Here is a 20,819-nt window from a genome sequence, read left to right on the forward strand (position 1 = left end):
GCTGACCTCACTCTCATGGTGCCAGAAGAAATGATTAACTTTGGAGGGTCAGCGTCTGGATTAACAGTTGCTTCAATAAACCTGGGTAATGCATAATCAAAGGTCTCAGCAGCCCTCAAAAGAAGAAATGGTTTATTTCATGCACCTGCGGGGCCTAGAAGGGCTGCTAAATTGGGCTCGGCTGGGGCAGCTCTTCCCCACACGTCCGTCATCTCCCTCTGATGCACTGAAGACTGAAGGCGAGTCTTCCTCCTGGTAACAGCAGAGGATTAAGCAAGAGACTAGAAAGCTGCAAGGCGTCTTGCGGCGCCATAGACCCAGAGCGGGTACACTATCATTTCTGCCATATTCTGTTCGCCAAAACAAGTCTCATAATGGTGGTGATGGTGGTTTAGTCACTCAGTCGTGTCCAACTCTTGTGACCCCATGACTGCCAGGCTCCTCTGTCCGTGGGGTTCTCCAGGCAAGCATACTGGAGTGTGTTGCCACCTCATGGCCAAAAGCCCAAAGTCAGAGGAAAGAAAACATACTGTATCCTTTTAATATAGGAGGAGCTACAAAGTCACGTGGCAAAAGGCACCTATAGAAGGCAAGGTGAATCACGGTGGGCCCGGATGCGAGTTGTTGCAGCGTTGCGGAGTAATCTCTGAGTAAGGAGAGAGGACTGAAGAATTGTTTGACTCCAAACCAGGAAGCTGAAGGATTTATGAACCAGGTAAGTCTGTTGGGTTTTATAACCCCCATGGCAAAAATTCAGTTCCCAGTGGTTTGAGGAATATTCAGGCAACTGTGGTAATGTGGTTTGTAAGACTTAAAGAGTCCTTCACACAGATGCTGTGTTAATTAAAAGATTAAGAGGTGTGTAATATCTTGGGCAAATGGGTATTTTAGCATCTACACTACCCTCTCTCTTTTTTTTAATGAGAAAAGAATTTTCTGAACTACAGAAATTACTGAACTACAGAATAATTAATATTGTATTAATTCAAACTTCCCTCATGCCCTCAGGCCTTTCCTTTGGTAAAATAGCTGTAATCACTTATGACTAAAACTTCACACTCATATTGTGCTTGAATTTTTATGAAATTATTTCACATCTATTATCTCAATGGATTCCAAATAACCCCATTACATGAAAAAGGCTGAGATTAATCACGCGGAATTACACATGAACCCACCCACCTAATTGTGGGCACTTTGCTGGTTCCAGAATTGTTCACACCCTGAAGGTCTCTAGCTCCCCTTTACTTCTCATTTCCCTCTCCTCTGAAGCCTTCCTACTCCTCCACCACTGCTCCTAACAACTACCCTATCTAACTGGTTTTCAACTTCCAAATGTTGTTGCCCAGGACCCTCTTCCTTCTTGCATGTGTTTCTATTTGGTGGGGGAAGAGCAAACAAGTGTTAGAGCAGAAGCGAGGATACAAGTGTAAGCAGCTGTGCTTTCCTCTGCCCAGGGCTGTGGGCTTCCAAGTGGATTTGCCGAGGGGCCATTTGCAAAAATTAGTTGGCTCAGCATCCTTTCTGGAATCAGAAGGAAAAAAGGAAAAAAAAAATATTACTGGTGGGGTGTGTGTGTTGGAAGTGGAGTGCTGGCTATTTTTTCAAATAGTAAAAATATAGAATGAAGGTGAGTGTTTTTGCATTTTTTTAAATAACATCTTATATGGTACATAAGTATTTTTACACTCTGGTCCTAGACAGTACTTACCCCTCAAAATGGGCGGGAAAGAGGCTGACTGGATCTTTCTTTAGCAGGTAATATTCATATCACCTTAAAAAAAAAAACAAAACAGTGGCCATGAAATTTCCACATGACTTATTTTGTATAGCGACTATGGATGTAAGCTCTTTGCAAACACTGCTATAGTTGTTGGAAGTATCTTAGAAACTATGCTATCACTCTGTATCAAAGATCACCAAGGTCTAGCCTGCCAGAATTGGTGGGCAGTAACAATGACTTTATTATGTGGTGTCAGAGTTCCTTGAAAAAGCTGTGTTTCTTTTTTTTACATTATCAGAGAACAAAGAGAATCATTATCTTTACAGGTGTATTCCTGTAAAGGGTTTCTGTTTCTATTTCTAAGGGTTCTGTTTCATTCTTAATGGGTACAGTTTGAGCTCTGTTGGGGAGCTACAGGGAGGAATTGCTTTCTTATTGTTTGAATTTGTTAGTCGTATGAATAAGAGCCCTTAAGTATAACATATATCCATGTGTGCCTGGGTAAATGCTGAAATAGATCTCTCTGAACAATATGTTACTAAATAATTTGCTTCATGAACAACTGTTTTTTTAAAGTACTGGTTATTATGGGATTTTGAGAGAATTTCTGGAAATAATGTCAGCAGATTGTTTTTTAGCACAATTTTGTCTTTTAATCCTGAACATTCTTGAATCAGGAAACAGCCCACTCTATACAACACACTCAACAGCTGACTCCCGCACTCGTGGACTCCAGCTTATGGACTGTGGTATCAGCAGATATTTTAAGAATAGATTTGCTAGAATTAAAATATTTTTATTAATGTGAAACTCTACATTTTTTGGCATGTGTGTTTTTCTGGTATTTAATTTTTTGAAAATGTACAGTTTTACCATAGAACATATGTATTATATTTATTAAAGGTATGGATTATCTTAATTTTCTAGATATATAAAAATCTATTTAGCTACTTTTAAAATACCTTATAATGATAATAATGATAAGCAGCAGTTATGTGACAATATACTACTAATACATATTGGCATTATTTCCTTAACTTCCCCAAACATGTTAAGAGGTAGATATTTATTTTTGTGTATTGCTTTATAGATGGGTAAACTCCTCTATGGAGGCTTCCCTGGTGGCTTAGACAGTAAAGAATCTGCCTCCAATGCAGGAGACCTGGGTTTGATCCCTGGGTTAGAAAGATCCCCTGGTGAAGGGAATGGCAGCCCACTCCAGAATTCTTGCCTGGAGAACTCCATGGACAGCTCCCCATGGAACCTGGTGGGCTGCAGTCCATGGGGTCGCAAAGAGTCAGACACGACTGAGTGACTAACACACACCAAACTCCTATACAGAGTCTGAATCACTTTCCAAAAAGTCACATAGTAATGTGAGAAAAATCCAGGTTTCAAAACCAGGGCCAGCTAATGACATAGGTCACTTTTTTAACCACTATGCTTAATTAATACCCAGAACTGGACATGAAACTTTAGAGCAATAATAGTGCAGCTTGTGCATTTTTTTTTTCTATCCTAGCATAAAAAATAGAAAAGCCAGTTGATACTGGAGACAGTTCCTTTCACAGAGTTTGAAATAAATAAAATAATACCTTAAGTAAAAATGTGTGGAGAAAAGGTTTTCTTTTCTCCAACTATTTGAACACTCTCCAGTGTGTTCTAGGCTTCTATGTGGTAGAAAGATAGCACCAACTGTTGGACAGAAAGGAACTGTGTCAAGAGGATAATGTTGTCTCATCAGTGAAATGGAAATCCATGACTTGAAGCACTGGGGCCCGGATGTGTGGCCCCACCAAGAGCAAGCTGTCTCTTTGGCCAGGGGATTATAATAGCTTCTAATGTGATTAAGGAGTCTACCTCAAAACAAAACAAAAACCGTTATACCAGAGCCAAGGCTGGGCTGTCAGCTTGTGGAGATGGAGCCAACAGTGGGGCTCTTTATTCAGCAGCACACGTGACAAAATTCAGCTCAAACTAAATGGGGCTACACTTTTAAATGAGGCCTCATGGATCCCATTATTTAGTAAGGGCATTTCTGGGTATCAAGTCTCACGCATGAAAAATCTAGGTGACCAGTTTTCCATGTGACAGCAGTTTATTAAATTGAAAAAACCTGAGCGAAAGGGTGCAAATGTTCTGGCAACTTTCACAATTTTCTTTCTCTTATATCTCTGCTTTGTCAAAAATGATACATTCATTGACTAGTAAATAAGCTTAGTGGTAAACTTAGTCTAAAATGATGGTGTGATACAAAGTAAATTTAAAAAATTACATGTCGTCTGTATTTGATGAAATTTCTCTGATGGAAATAATAAAGTGAATTGAACCGGCGCAGTCCCTGGAACCAGGAAAGACCCCTTGCATGTGTCTTGAATCTGATGGAAAAAGCTTCTCGGAAAAGGACTTGGTTTTAATTATTAAGCTGCTTCTATCACACAGATGCTCTCTGGGTAGAATTGTATAATTTTGCTTTCCTTGGTGCTGGAACCAGGTTATAAAATATGCATGTTTTATTTATTTGTCTTGGAATTAGTGGCTGAAGACTGCTTAATTTCATAACCATGAGCTTGTTCATTTCCTTTCCTGTCTTTCAGAGTGTGGAGGGAGATTTTTATACAGGAGCTAAAATGCTGTGATGCCGTTTTGCTCACATTAAGTTGAATTTTTGCCAGGTGTTATGTTCAGTGCAGTCACTGCTGGGGATTCTGTGGGTGTTAGTGAAAATTACTTGGACAGAAAAACAATATGTTGGCTCAGGACAGGCTGAGAAAGTGATGATGCAGGGGCACCAGGGAGTGCTTTGCAGTGTGTGGTGGTGGCTGGAATTCTTTCTGCATCATTTCCAACCCAAACATCTCCACTCAGAGCTTTGTCACTTTACAGTGACAGTATTATTTAGGCCAAACCTTCTTCAATTAATAGGTTTAGACTTTCTCCCTGCTTAGCACCTACCAAATCCATTAATTTTTAACACTATTTAAAGACAGTATGTCTTGGTTTAAACATGTGAAAATCAATAAAGAAATTATCAAGGAATGTAGGATCTTGATGAGAACTTTTAAACAAAATATAAGAGCTGTAGACAATAATAAAAATAGAAGCTTCTCTTCCTGTTTTGTCTCTCTCTTTTTTTTTTTCCCCTCTACCATTTAGTATATGTCTCTTGCTTCTCTCAGCAGGGTACATAAAGGGACCATCTGTTCTTTAGCTGTTTCTCCACATCAGTGACTTTCAAATCCTTTCCTTGAGGACTCTCTCACCCTTAGTTCTGGTTCCTTAATCCAACTAGTCAAACAGAATTACCCTTTCAGACTGAGTGCCTGCAACTTAGTTTACTTTTTTATAAACTTTAGAGATTTATAAATATGTAAGTAAATTATATTTATAAATAAATGCAGTTTTTATAAATTTATAATTTTTAAAGTTTCAAAGACAAGCATGTATTTTATAATCAAAGCCTTCCTGGTTAGCCTGAAACTGTCCAGTTTGGGTACTGAAAGGCTTGTGTCCTGAGACACCCAGGAATCCCAGGTACACATGGGAAGGTAGGTGGTCATCCAAAGAAGATAACAATAGTTCTAAACATCCTGGCAGCCAAGGCAAAGATGAAAGGCTGCTATTTATCATGGAACTCATTATTAGGAGGAGTAAAACCTATCAGTTCTTTTGTGTAACCTAGTGTGTGTGTGTGTGTGTGTGTGTGTGTGCGTGTGCACATGTGTTTGCTTGTTTTATTGCTAAATTACTAATTTTGAATAAAAGTTTGGTTAAGCATTACTGAGGAGGTACTGAATAACATTCAACACTTTGTCAGTTTCTCAAAAACAAGAAAAACAATGACAAAATCCTCCTAAATCCTAAAACAAATATGAAATCTATAGGGGTAGTTCTTAGGTTGATTTTTGGAAAAGGAAAGATCCAAGCCTGGATCCCACTAAATAAAAGTAATTCTGTGGGTATCTAAACAGCTAATGCCACTTTCTGGTAAGTTACATATATAAAATACTAAAGCAGTAAGTAGCTAGTTTGTCTCCTTAAGATACTATCCTGTGTGTGTTGAAAGTCACTCTGTCATGTCCAACTCTTTGCAGTCCTCAGGACAGAACACTGGAGTGGGTAGGCGTTCCCTCTTCTCAGGGATCTTCCCAACCCAGGGATGGAACCCAGGTCTGCTACATTGCAGGTGGATTTTTTACTGAGCCACTGGGGAAGCCCATACTATTCTATAACAATGATTTATCTCTGATAGATATTTTGCAGGACCTAAGTAGCAGAGTTAGACATTACAGTTTGGTATTTTTAACTGCTCATGACAGATCAACTGGTGTGATAGCTTAATGTTATCTAAAGTAGTGAGTCCAAAGTCCTAGGCCACCTAAATGTTATTACCACTTAAATTGAATCCCAGTAAATCCCTTATGACTAAACAGTGGAAGTGAGAAATAGATTGAAGGGACTAGATCTGATAGAGTGCCTGATGAACTATGGACGGAGGTTCATGACATTGTACAGGAGACAGGGATCAAGACCATCCCCATGGAAAAGAAATGCAAAAAGGCAAAATGGTTGTCTGAGGAGGCCGTACAAATAGCTGTGAAAAGAAGAGAAGCAAAAAGCAAAGGAGAAAAAGAAAGCTATTCCCATCTGAATGAAGAGTTCTAAAGAATAGCCAGGAGAGATAAGAAAGCCTTCCTCAGCAATCAATGCAAAGAAAGAGAGGAAAACAACAGAATGGGAAACACAGAGATCTCTTCAAGAAAATTAGAGATACCAAGGGAACATTTCATGCAAAGATGGGTTCAATAAAGGACAGAAATGGTATAGACCTAACAGAAGCAGAAGATATTAAGAAGAGGTGGCAAGAATACACAGAAGAACAGTACAAAAAAGATCTTCATGACCCAGATAATCACGATGGTGTGAGCACTCACTTAGAGCCAGACATCCTGGAATGTGAAGTCAGGTGGGCCTCAGAAAGCATCACTACAAACAAAGCTAGTGGAGGTGATGGAATTCCAGTTGAGCTATTTCAAATCCTGAAAGATGATGCTGTGAAGGTGCTGCACTCAATATGCCAGCAAATTTGGAAAACTCAGCAGTGGCCACAGGACTGGAACAGGTCAGTTTTCATTCCAATCCCAAAGAAAGGCAATGCCAAAGAATGTTTGAATTATCGCACAATTGCTCTCATCTCACACGCTAGTAAAGTAATGCTCAAAATTCTCCAAGCCAGGCTTCAGCAATACGTGAACCATGAACTTCCAGGTGTTCAAGCTGGTTTTAGAAAAGGCAGAGGAACCAGGGATCAAATTGCCAACATCTTCTGGATCATCGAGAAAGCAAGAGAGTTCCAGAAAAACATCTACTTCTGCTTTATTGACTATGCCAAAGCCTTCAACTATGTGGATCACAATAAACTGTGGAAAATTCTTAAAGAGATGGGACTACCAGAACACCTGACCTGCCTCTTGAGAAACCTATATGCAGGTCAGGAAGCAACAGTTAGAACTGGACATGGAACAACAGACTGGTTCCAAATAGGAAAAGGAGTTCGTCAAGGCTGTATATTGTCACCCTGCTTATTTAACTTATATGCAGAGTACATCATGAGAAACATTGGGCTGGAAGAAGCACAAGCTGGAATAAAGATTGCTGGGATAAACATCAATAACCTCAGATATTCAAATGACACCACCCTTATGGCAGAGAGTGAAGAGAAACTAAAAAGCCTCTTGATGAAAATGAAAGAGGAGAGTGAAAAGTTGGTTTAAAGCTCAACATTCAGAAAACTAAGATCATGGCATCTGGTCCCATCACTTCATGGGAAATAGATGGGAAAACAGTGGAAACAGTGACAGACTTTATTTTTTGGGCTCCAAAATCACTGCAGATGGTGAATGCAGCCATGATATTAAAAGACACTTACTCATTTGAAGGAAAGTTTTGACCAACCTAGATAGCATATTAAAAAGCAGAGACATTACTTTGCCAACAAAGGTCCATCTAGTCAAGGCTATGGTTTTTCCAGGAGCCATGTATGAATGTGAGAGTTGGACTGTGAAGAAAGCTGAGTGCTGAAAAACTGATGCTTTTGAACTGTGGTGTTGGAGAAGGCTCTTGAGAGTCCCTTGGACTGCCAGGAGATCCAACCAGTCCATCCTAATGGAGATCAGTCCTGAATGTTCATTGGAAGGACTGATGCTGAAGCTGAAACTCCAATACTTTGACCACCTCATGCAAAGAGTTGACTCATTGGAAAAGACGATGCTGGGGGGGATTGGGGGCAGGATGAGAAGGGGACGACAGAGGATGAGATGGCGAGATGGCATCACTGACTCGATGGACATGAGTTTGAGTAAACTCTGGGATTTGGTGATGGACAGGGATGCCTGGCATGCTGTGATTCATGGGGTTGCAAAAGTTGGACACGACTGAGCGACTGAACTGAACTGATATTTATAATAAATGCTTCTCATATTTTTGGGGGGCTTCCCAATTAGCTCAAATTATGAAGAATCTGCCTGCAATGCGGGAGACCTGGATTTGGTACCTGGGTTGGAAAGATCCTCTGGAGAAAGGCATGGAAACCCACTCCAGTATTCTTGCCTATAGAATCCCATGGACAGAAGAACCTGGAAGGCTACATTCCATGGGGTTGCAAAGAGTTGGACATGACCAAGCAAGTGAACACACATGACCGAGCAAGTGAACATACACAAACTTACTCAGGTGGCTATCCATATTTTCCATCATTTTCTTGGCCTTTTTGATTCTCAAGATGAGCCTGATCTCTTCCAACTAAAAATTGATCCAGCCTTTTTCATTCCACACGTTTGCTGAGCACTTTTCTGTGCCAACTACTGTTTTAGGTACCAAAGATGTAATGGGCTACAACAGACTGACATCCCTGTCATCATGCAGCCTAAAGTCTACTGGGTTGATATAGACAATGAGCTGACAACAAGGTGGTGATCAATACTTTGTAGCAAGGGAGATTCAAGGAACTAGGAGAGTGTTCTCCTTTCAAAGAAAGTCCTGTTGGAAAAGGGCCTAACAGAGAGAAGAGAGCAGGCCATGGAGATATAAGAGGAAGATATGGGAACTAGTGCATCTCTTTTTTGATACTGTTTTCCTTTGTACCACTATTCTTTATTACCCATTGCTTGGATATAGCACAAATGGAACAGTCTCAAGGTGTCAGTAAAATTTATTTTATAGTTAAAACAATAAACTAGGCACAAGATTGGAGTCTTACATCTTCCCTGTATCAAAATTGGAAAACAGCTGTAGTTCTAGTAACTAAATTTTCCTGTTATAATTTTGTGGCCTCAATAGGGTGGTTTTATGAAAAATACTACTGGATTAGAGAGTTGGGAAACCAGGGTTCTGATTCTGGCTACACTTCTAATAGATATGGCAGTTGTACAACCCATATTCTGATATTCCGATATTCTGGTTCTGTTTGTTTTTTTACATGTTAAGGAATATCAAGGTGTATCATACTGAAAATTCTAGTTCTGGAATAATTAAGATTCTGGAATTAGACCAATTCAAAACATTACTCCACTATAGAGAATAATAATGCGTCTCATGACCGCTCCCTTCCCACCTCATAAATGTACTGTTGTAATACTTTGATGCTTAATCATTCAGTCATGTCTGACTCTTTGCCATCCTTTGGACTGTAGTGTTCCAGGCTCCCCTGTCCATGGAATTTTCCAGTCAGGAATACTGGTGTGGGTTGCCATTTTCTTCTCCAGGGAATCCTCCCAACCCAGGGATTGAACTTGAGTCTCCTGCATTGCAGGTAGATTCTTTACCCACTGAGCCTTCAGGGAAGCCCATGGAACATTTAAAAAACACCCTAGAGAAGCAGTGTGCCATGTAGTGTGAAGCTGAAGATTCCCAATACGTTGCTCTTTTTTATAATTAAATTTATTTTTAATTGAAGGATAATTGCTTTATAATATTCTGTTGGTTTCTGCCAGTCAACATGAATCAGCTGTAGGAATACCCATGTCCCTTCCCTCTTGGACCTTCCTTCCTCCTCCCTCCACATCCCACCTCTCTAGGGTGTTACAGAGCCCTGGTTTGAGTTCCCTGAGGCATATAGCAAATTCCCATTGGCTATCTATTTTACATATAGTAATGTGTATGTTTCCATGTTACTGTCTCCACACACCCTGTACTTCCTCCTCTCCTCCTGTGTCCATGAGTTTGTTCTCTATGTCTATGTCTCCATTTGCTGCCCTGCATATAGGTTCATCAGTACCATCTTTCTAAATCCCATATGTATGCATTAATATACAATATTTGTTTTTCTCTTATTTATTTCTCTCTCTATCTAGGCTCCAGGTTCATCCACCTCATTAGAGCTGACTCAAATGTGTTCCTTTTTATGGCTGAGTAATACTCCATTGTACCACAGATTTTTTTATCCATTCATCTGTCAGTGTATATGTAGGTTGTTTCCATGTCCTAGCTATTGTAAATCGTGATGCAGTGAACACTGGGGTACATGTGTCTTTTTCAATTTTGGTTTCCTCAGGGTATATGTCCCGTAGTGGGCTTGCTTGGTCATATGGTGGTTTTATTCCTAATTTTTTTTTTTTTAAGGAATCTCCATGCTGTCTTCCATAGTGGCTGTATCAATTTTCATTCCCACCAACAGTGCAGGAAGATTCCCTTTTCTCCACACCCTCTCCAGCATTTATTGTTTGTAGATTTTTTGATGATGGTCATTCTGACTGGTGTGAGGTGATATCTCATTTTAGTTTTGGTTTGCATTTCTCTAATAATGAGTGATGTTGAGAATCTTTTCATGTGTTTATTAGCTATCTGTATGTCTTCTTTGAAGAATGGTCTGTTTAGGTCTTTTGCCCACTTTTTGATTGGGTTGTTACTAGGGGCTTGCCAATATGTCTCTCTCTTAACAGTTATAGTAGGCAGAATTCTAAATTAACTAACAATCACCTAAACTAATGTATCAGTAGAAATGGAATTGCTACAATAATCCCATCTAACTTTAAAAAAAAATCAACATACACTGAAGACCAAAATCTCATTTACTATCATAACATAGGTAATTTCAGTGAATTTTCCTTTAATGAATTTCTAGACAAAGATTTTTATTTTCCCAATACAAAGCATAAAATACCAACCAATGTGTCACCTGTGGCATTTATTCTACCTGCAGAGGACTGTGGGCCCATAGACTTAAACAAATGGATGTTTTGTTGTGGTCAGTTAGACTACACCTCTCTGTCAGTATGCAGCTTTGAGGCCACTGGTCAGTTATGTCATTGACACCTGTTTCCTACAGTTCTATAACTCAAAGTGGAAACAATTTTTTAACTCTTAGGACCAAAACTGAGGCACCAAACTAAAACTTAATGACATCCCACCTACGTCTCAGTTGTAACTCTCTTAAGCCTTTCAGTGATTTGTTGCAACTCTCAAACCCTTGTATTATTTATTTTGCTTTACTACTTTATTTTTAATTGAAGTATAGTTTATATACAATATTGTGTTAGTTTCATGTGTAGAGCATTGTGATTCAGTGTTTTTGCAGACTGTACTCCATTATAGAGTTTTCTAAGATAATGGTGTAATTCCCCATGCCATACAGTATATTGGTTGCTTATCTGATCTATATACAGTAGCTGAATTTGTTAATCCCATATTCCCAATTTGTCCCCCCAGTCCCACTTATCTATCCCCTTTGGTAACACAGGTTTGTTTTCTATATCTGTGAGTCTGTTTCTGTTTTGCATAGGCATTCATCTGTATTATTATTATTTTTTTTGGATTCCACATGTGATATCACACAGTATTTATCTTTCTCTGTCTGATTTATCTCACTAAGCATAATATTCTCTGGGTCCATCCATATTGCTGCAAATGGCAATATTTCATTATTTTATATGAATAATATTCCATTGTGTGTAAGTGCATAAATATATATACATACTCACATTTGCATGTGTGTGCATACACAATATATATGTACACATACCAAATCTTCTTAATCCAGTTTTCTGTTGATGGGCAAATGGGTTGCTTCCATGGCTTCAGTTCAGTTCAGTCGCTCAGTTGTGTCTGACTCTTTGCGACCCCATGAACCGCAGCACCCCAGGCCTCCCTGTCCGTCACCAGCTCCCGGAGTCCACCCAAACCTGTGTCCATCGAGTTGGTGATGCCATCTAACCATCTCATCCTCTGTCGTCCCCTTCTCCTCCTGCTCTCAATCTTTCCCAGCATCAGGGTCTTTTCAAATGAGTTAGTTCTTCTCATCAGGTGGCCAAAGTATTGGAGTTTCAGCTTCAACATCAGTCCTTCCAATGAACACTCAGGACTGATCTCCTTTAGGATGGACTGGTTGGATCTCCTTGCAGTCCAAGAGACTCTCAAGAGTCTTCTCCAACACCACAGTTCAAAAGCATCAATTCTTTGGTGCTCAGCTTTCTTTATAGTCCAACTCTCACATCCATACATGACCACTGGAAAAACCATAGCCTTGACTAGACAGACCTTTGTTGGCAAAGTAATGTCTCTGCTTTTTAATATGCTGTCTAGGTTGGTCATAACTTTCCTTCCAAGGAGTAAGTGTCTTTTAATTTCATGGTTGCAATTACCATCTGCAGTGATTTTGGAGCCCCAAAGAATAAAGTCTGACACTCTTTCCCCATCTATTTGCCATGAAGTGATGGGACCAGATGTCATGATCTTAGTTTTCTGAATGTTGAGCTTTAAGCCAACTTTTTCAGTCTCCGCTTTCACTTTCATCAAGAGGCTCTTTAGTTCTTCTTCACTTTCTGCCATGAGCGTGGTGTCATCTGCATATCTGAGGTTATTGATATTTCTCCCGGAAATCTTGATTCTAGCTTGTGCTTCCTCCAGCCCAGTGTTTCTCATGATGTACTCTGCATATACGTTACATAAGTAGTGTGATAGTATACTAGTGTAAATAATGTTTCAGTGAACATTAAAATGCATGTATCTTTCCAAATTATTGTTTTCATTTTTTCTGGATATATACCCAGAAGTGGAATTGCTGATTCATATGGTAGTTCTATTTTAATTTTTGAGGAAGTTCCATGCTGTTTTCCATAGTAGCTATACCAATTTACATTTCAACCAACAGTGTATGAGGGTTCCCTTTTCTCTACATCCTCTTCAAAATTAGTTATTTGTAGACTTTTTGGTGATAGCCTTTCTCACAGATATGAGGTGATATTTTATTGTGTTTTTGACCTGCATTTCTTTTAGTTAGTGATGTTGAGGAGCTTTTTGTGTGCCAGTTTGCTATTTGTATGTCTTCTTGGAGAAATACTTATTCAACGTATTCACATTTTTTGGTTGGGTTGTTTATTTATATGAGCTGTACTTACCAGTTGCATCATTTGCAAATACTTTTACCATTATATAGGTTGTCTTATTGTTGATGTTTCTGTTTGTTGTGCAAAAGCTTTCAAGTTTAAAAGCTTTTGGTTTTATTTATTTTGTCTTAGGAGACTGATATAAGAAAATATTTCTGTGATTTATATTGAGTGTTCTGCAAATGTACTTTTCTAGGAGTTTTTTAGTTTCAATTGTTAAATTTGTCTTTAAGCCATTTTGAGTTTGTTTTTATATATGGTATGAAGGAATGTTCTTATCTCATTATTTTACCTGTAGCTGTCCAGTTTTCCTAGCACTACTTGAAGAGAGAATCTTTTCCTCATTGTATATTCTTGCTTCATTTGTCATAGATTAAGTGACTATAGGTGCATGGGCTTATTTCTGGGTTCTCCATTCTATTCCATTGATCTGTGTGTCTGTTTCTGTGCCAAAATCACACTGCTGTTTTGGTTGCTATAGCTTTGTAAGATAGTTTGACTGTAGCTTTGTAAGATAGTTTGATATCTCGGAGGGTTATGCCTCCAGCTTTGTTCTTTTTTCTCAGGGTTGCTTTGGCAATTCAAGGTCTTTTGTGGTTCCTTATAAATTTTAGGTTTGTTCTAGTTCTGTGAAAAATGCCATGTGCTTTTGAAAGATCACATTATGTTCTGTAGATTTTAGAGTATAGGTCTTTCACCTTCTTAATTTTTTTCCTAAGTAATTTTATGTGATTTTTAAATGGGAGTTCTTAAAATTTTCTTTCTGAAGTTTCATTATTAGTATATAGAAACAAAATATATTTCTGCATATTAATCTTATATCCTGGAATCTTGCTGAATTCATTTATTTCTTATGGCTATTAGATGGAGACTTTAGGGTTCTCTCTGTATATAGACTATTTTGTCACCTGAAAATAGTGCCAATATTACCTCTTCACTTCCAAATTTGGATTCCTTATATTTATTCCCTATATTTATAGAGCTCTGTTAATAGAAGTTTTGAAAAATAGGCATCCTTGTTTTGTTACTGAGTGTAGCAGGAAGGCTTTCAACTTTAGTGTTGAGTATTGTGTGACAAACTTGGGTTTGTCATAAATGGTCTTTACTATGTTGAGATATGTTCCCTCCATATCCATTTTTGAGAGTTTTTAATCATGAATAGACAATGAATTTTGTTAAATGCTTTTCCTGTCTATTGAGATGATCATGTAATTTTTCTCCTTCCTTTTTTCTTCTTTTTGTTAATGTACTATATCACATTGATTTGCAAGTATTGAACCATGCTTTTGACCTGGGAATAAATGAAACTTGATCATGTTATATTATCCTTCTCATGTATTTTTGGATTTAGTTTGCTAATATTTTGTTGAGAGTTTTTGCATCTATATTCATGAAAGATATCAGCTTGTAATTGTCTTTTACTGTGGTGTCTTTGGTTTTGGTATCAGGGTAATAATGGTGGCCTTGTGGAATGACTTTGGGATTGTTCCATCCTCTTCAAATTTGTGGAATAGTTTGAGAAGGACAGGTATAAGTTCTTCTCCATATGCTTGATAGAATTCTCCTGTGAAGTCCTGTGGTCAGAAGCCTTGTTTGCTGGGAGGTTTTCTGTTTTAATGACAAATTCTAGTGATATATCTGTTCTAGTGATCTATCTGTTCAAATTGCCTATTTTGTCTTGACTCAGTCTTGTCATGCTGTATAATTTCTAGAAATTTTTTCCATTTCTCTTAGATCATCCAATATGATGGCATATAACTGTTTGTAGTATTTCCATGACCTTTTGTATCTGGGTGACATCAGTGGTTATTTCTCCTCTCTCTTTTATTTTGTTTATTTGGGTCTTTTCTCTTTCCTTCTAGATGAGCCTGGCTAGAGGTTTACCGATTATCTTTTTAAACAGAAACAGTCCTTGATTTCATTGATCTTTATTATTTTTTTCTTAAAACCGTGTTTTAAATATCTTTCTGTTTGAATTACTTAGTGTGGTTTCTATTTTCCTTAATGATCCTTATATATAATAGTATATACTTGTGTGTACTTAGTTATATACTTATGTGTACTTAGTCACTCAGTTGTGTTGACTCTTTGTGATCCCATGGACTGTAGCCCACCAGGCCTCTCTGTCCATGGGATTTTTCAGGCAAGAATACTGGAGTGGGTTGCCATTTCCTTCTCCAGGGTACTCTTCACAACGCAGGGAGTGGGTTGCCATTTCCTTCTCTAGGGGAATCTTCCTGACCCAGGGATCAAACCCACTTCTCCTGAGTCTCCTGCATTGCAGGCAGACCCTTTACCCACTGAGCCATCTAGGATGCCCCAATACATACGTACTGACACAAAAAAATAAGATCTAATTAGCACTAATCAGTTAGATAGCTAATTACTGTTATTTTATTATAATCATAAAAGAAAATATAAACAATTAAGATTTTTTATTTTTGAAGATTTTAACCTGTGTTGATACTTTCCCTGGTTTCACATTAGACTCATAGAGTCTCAAATGTTATTACATGTTGTTTATATGTTTCTCATCTGCAAGAAATCTTTGGCAGAAATAAGGCAGTTTCACAGATTATGGGATGTGTTTACATACAGTTAGAGTAGCTCAATCTAGAATTCTCCTCACATCTTACTTCCTACATTGTCCTTCACTTCTGAAAGAATCACCTTGGAGTGATGATTCATAATTAAAATGAACTCTTTAATATGTTCTTAGCCAGATAGTTAATTTGATGATCAGTACATATTATATATTTTTAGTTATTTTTTTATTAATGAGTTTTATAGTTTTACAAGTAAAAATGTATAGGTAAATGTGGCATATAGAACACTGAGAAGTAAATATATTAATTTTATTTATTTATATTGAGATATACTTGATATATAATATTGTATTAGTTTTAAGTGTACAACATAATGACTAGATATGTGTGTAATGAAAAATGATCATCGCAGTAAGTCTAGTCAGCATCCATCACTTCACATTATTTCTTGTGATGAGAATTTTTAAGATTTATTCTAACAACTTCCAAATATGAAATACAGTATTACTAACTATATTCACCATGTCATTTCATTATGTCCTCAGGACTTATTTTATAAGGGGAAGTTTTTACCTATTTGTCACCAGAAGTACTTTCTATAGTGTGATAGAGAGAGGGAGACCCTTATCTCTTCTGAGACCCCTCAAATGCATATGTAGATTTCTAAATTTTCCCCTACTCTCTAGGACTCCCGTGTTTGTCACACAGCTTTTGTGTAACTAATTCTATAAAGACAATATTTAAACATACATCTCCAATTAGACTTTAATATATCTACACTTGCAGACTGAGAAGTATCGGTATGTATATTAAAAATGTTACAGTTCTCAAGAATTTAACTAGCCTGCACTGAGACAGGCTATCTCACCCCAACAAACACATGAAATGGAGGCTATTCAGAGAAAAACCATCTTGTGGTAGTGAATATGAAATCTGCTGTTTGACAGGGCGAAGCATAACTGCTTAGCTATTTCTTTCAAGCTCCATATCCCCCTACAAAGGCCTATTCTTTGGGCCTGTAGTTCAGTTCACATCAGAAGAATGCAAATCTTTGATGTCTAAAGCTAGTTTAAGTACATCACAGAACATGAAATCTGTATCATTCTATGTGTATGCTGCAGTAGTCAATGAATTCATGTCTTGAATAGGGATCAAAAATTTTAATAGAGACATCTTATTTAACACATCTGGAGTATAATTCATAGGAAAATCTGAAAGTTTTATGTTAAAACTTCTAGAAGAAAAAATCTTAAATGAAGAGTTTGTAATAAGAAAAGTTTTATGTTTATGTGGCTTTACATTACATTTAACTAAATATCACCCTTGTTGACAAGGATAGAAAAGAACACACAATCAACTTTTACCAGCATGCTTAAATTATTATTAAGAATGCACCAAATTTTAGTATCTCTTAGCTAATACTTGTTCTTGAAAAATTTAATGCAGCAGAGGAAAGCATTGAGGTGAATAGTTTGTGTTTCACTGTCTCATACAGAGAGATCTTAGACCTCATATAAGAAACAGAAACATGGATTTCTTTTGGGGGGAAAAAGGAGTTAAAAAAGTTAGATTTAGGGGCCATGGACTAGACATTAAGCAGAGATTGTGTGTTGGATTCTTACAAGTCATATATATATATATATATATATATATATATTTTTTTTTTTTCTCATCATCACCTGTTCCACAAAGAAGTTCTAATTCATTATCTTAAAAATATGAGATACAGGTTTACCAGGAGAACCAGCCAAGAAAAAGGCCATGAAGTTGAGAAATTACACAGTTATAACTGATGGCAAAAAAACAGAATGCTTATTGTTAAACCTAAACAGAAATTTAAAAGTAATCCAGTTAAGTTCATCCATTTTTCTTTGGCCTTCCCAGGTGGCACTATAGAAATTTAAAAGTAATCCAGTTAAGTTTATTTATTTTTCTGTATATTATTATAAAAAGAACATAAACACATGGTAGAAAGATCAAAACAAAGATACACACACACACACACACACACACACATATACATATAATATTTATATACATACAGAGAGAGAGGCTCTTTTAGGTCTAAAAGCCTAATTCTTTGGTTCCTTCAGGTGAAATAAGTACTAAGGACTTACTGCTCATTTTCAGAAGGGCAAAAACTAGAAACCAGGCCTCCTAATTCCTACACTCATGATACTACATTTAAGAACAGGATGAAACATGTGTTCATTATGACAAAAAATAAAATTAAGAATTTATTTCTGCTTACATGCAGAGTTTTATACTATGCAGAGACTGTGTTCAAAAATCGAAATTCAACTTTTTGCAGGTATACATACAACCTACCAAGCCATTTCGGGGTAAACAAACATATCAGAGTTTTCCAATATGTGGTTGGCAAACCATTAGTGGTAGTGAGATCAACATGGTAGATCATGAAGACATTTTTTAAAATAAAATTAAATAGAACAGACAAAAAATAGCAAGATGTACTACTCATGGTAAGGGTAAGTAAAGTTTTGTAAAAGTTTTTACCTTTTAAGTTATATGTATAATGATATATTTATAACTTTATATATTTAAGTCTCAATGTATACATGTGGTTGCAATAAAATATATTTTTTCTTATTAGTCACAGGGAAAACATTTTTTTTCAGACCACTGGTTATAGAAATTCCATAAGAAATATATCCTATGTGAGACACAAAGAAGACAAGGAAATCAGATGTGAAGTCTTACTGCAGGAAATATGGTGATGCCAAAATGCAATATGCTTTTATTATAAAAATTTCTTTGGAAACAGGCAGACTATTTTGTTAATTAAATGCATCCCAGCGAGCCATCTCAAAGAGCTTTACTTTATGGAGATAACTTGTGTTATAGACACAAGATCTATGACTCTCCATTATTTTGTCTCTGCCTCTGTCTTTGCCTTTCTGGAGTTCACAGCTCACCTCCATCATCCTCAAACCAAGCCAAAAAGAAGTTTATATTAAAAATAAAGTATATGAAAAACAAAACCCACCACCACTATGAAGTTCTTGTTGGTTCCTAAAGACAGTGTCAACAATGAAGTTTTTCTGGCATTTCCTCACTGTAGTGTTGAAGAGTGAGGAAGATTTTATTTCATATGAACCAACTGAGCTTCCCTTGTGGCTCAGTCAATAAAGAATCTGTCTGCAATGCAGAAGACCCAAGTTCGATCCCTGGTGGGGAAGATCCCCTGGATAAGGAAATGGCAACACACTCCATGGACAGAGGAGCCTGGCGGGCTACAGTCCATGGGGTAGCGAGAGTCGGAGACAACTTAATGACTAAACCACCATCACCACAGTTCCAAGCACTGAATTACAAACTCATTAACAGTCACTTTTCAAATAGGTGATATGGATCTATACTGGAATACAGTTGAACACTGGTTCTTTCTTCCTTGGTACAAATGTCAGGCCTTTAGCCTACTGATAACCCCCTCTTCCTTTGTTACACTGAGGAGTATGTGATTTAAAGAGGACTTGGGTGCATTAAGGCAGCCCCCCCAGGAATGCTGTAGCTGGTACATGCTAATGATTGACTGTCTTCAGCCAAGCAATAGCATACAAAGTGTTAAAATCAAAATTCGGTTTAAAACTTCTGATAATCAATAACATAGTCATAGTAAAAGTAACCTGCAGAATAATGTTTCAGGCATAAATAGACTATATGATGGAGTATATCTTTTATGTATGGAGAGTGATGGCATTTCCACAAGTTCTGATTAAGCTGTTTTCAGCTAAGTCATATTTAAGTGTAAGTAGCAAGCAGCCTAGGGTTGCATTTATAGGCAGTCTACTGATCTCAATAATAAATCCTGGATTCATTTAAGCGCTGAAGTTGCAAACTGCAAATCCTGATCACCAGTTCTCAGAAGCAGAAGTTAAATTCAAATTTCAAGTTCTTAGCATACATTCTCTTTTGAATTAGTAAAATATTATAGGTTAAGCTACCTCCCAAATGTAGCTTTCTAATTCCAGCCATTAGAAGTCTTGTACGGGATTTATAGAATTTGTAACATGGTTTGGATTGTGATCACATATAAAAAATGAGTTAATTTCAGAGACATACTTTTAGTGTACAAGACATAGAAAATGAAACCTCTTTCTGAAAATAGTTTTGAGATTTATCTGTGATCACTTTTCTGAGTGCCATTTCTATATTGAAATTGAACCTCCTAATTTTCTCCCCTGTAGGGAAAAAAAATGGTGTGTCAAGTTTTATGATGCCATTAAGAGACTCTGATTGCTAGAGTTGCAACAACATAAATTGTCATGTCTGCGATAATAAAGACTGACCCTTGGAGATTATATATTTTTAAGTGTGACCTTATCTACACATACAGGGTGAAAATAGAATTGAGACAATGTAACTTGATGAATCAGTCTAAAGAACATGTTCACTAATTGAACCAAAGGAAGCTTCAATTTTTCCAGATGATATCTAAATTTTCCAGTTTCTTCTTATATTTATAACTGGAGCCTCTGGGCATTAGCCAAAATGATTATTTCTTGAATGTGATATTATTCCTTATGTCTCAACAGAAAATAAAGTCTGAGTCAGAATTATTTAATAATTTAATAGTTGCCACACATGCAATGACTTCTATAAATCAGGAGCTTCTCACCAGCCTCTACTATAAACTCTTAATTATCTAAACAACACATAAGGTCCATATGATGAAATAATATTGATACCCCAAACAACAGTAATTCTAAAAGTTCTACTAAGTAAAAGAAGCCAGACACTAAAGAGAATGTGATGTATGGTTGCTTTTATTCATGAAATCTTAAAAGACAAAGCTGTAGTGATCGGATACAAGAGGAAGATCTGAGTTTGTCAGGGGCTGGGCTTTCGAGAGGGGAAGGCTGCAGAGTGACCCAGCTGAACTTCGTGTGTGTGTGTGTGTGGTTAGTCATGTCCAACTCTTTGTGACTCCATGGACTATAGTCCACCAGGCTCCTCTGTCCGTGGAATTTTTCAGGCAAGAATACTGGAGTGGGTTGCCATTTCCTATTCCAAGGGATCCTCCCGAACCAGGGATCGAACCTGGGTCTCCTGCATTGGCAAGTGGATTCTTTACCACTATGCAAATGTTCTAAATCACACTGATGCTGGTGGTTATGGTACTGTATCCGTTTGTCAAAGGTCCTCACA

General features: G+C 37.4%; 1 long non-coding RNA gene across 1 annotated transcript in view; it reads left to right on the plus strand.

The window, feature by feature from the left end:
• Positions 1–607: 607 nt before the first annotated feature.
• The window catches only part of LOC133056709 (uncharacterized), a 418,882-nt gene continuing 398,670 nt past the window's right edge, over positions 608–20,819 (plus strand). Inside the window, exon 1 of the long non-coding RNA XR_009692885.1 lies at positions 608–715. This is a non-coding gene — a long non-coding RNA (uncharacterized LOC133056709). The remainder of the gene's footprint in view (positions 716–20,819) is intronic.

Source organism: Dama dama, chromosome 5 (assembly GCF_033118175.1).
Source record: "Dama dama isolate Ldn47 chromosome 5, ASM3311817v1, whole genome shotgun sequence".
NCBI classification, from domain to species: domain Eukaryota; kingdom Metazoa; phylum Chordata; class Mammalia; order Artiodactyla; family Cervidae; genus Dama; species Dama dama.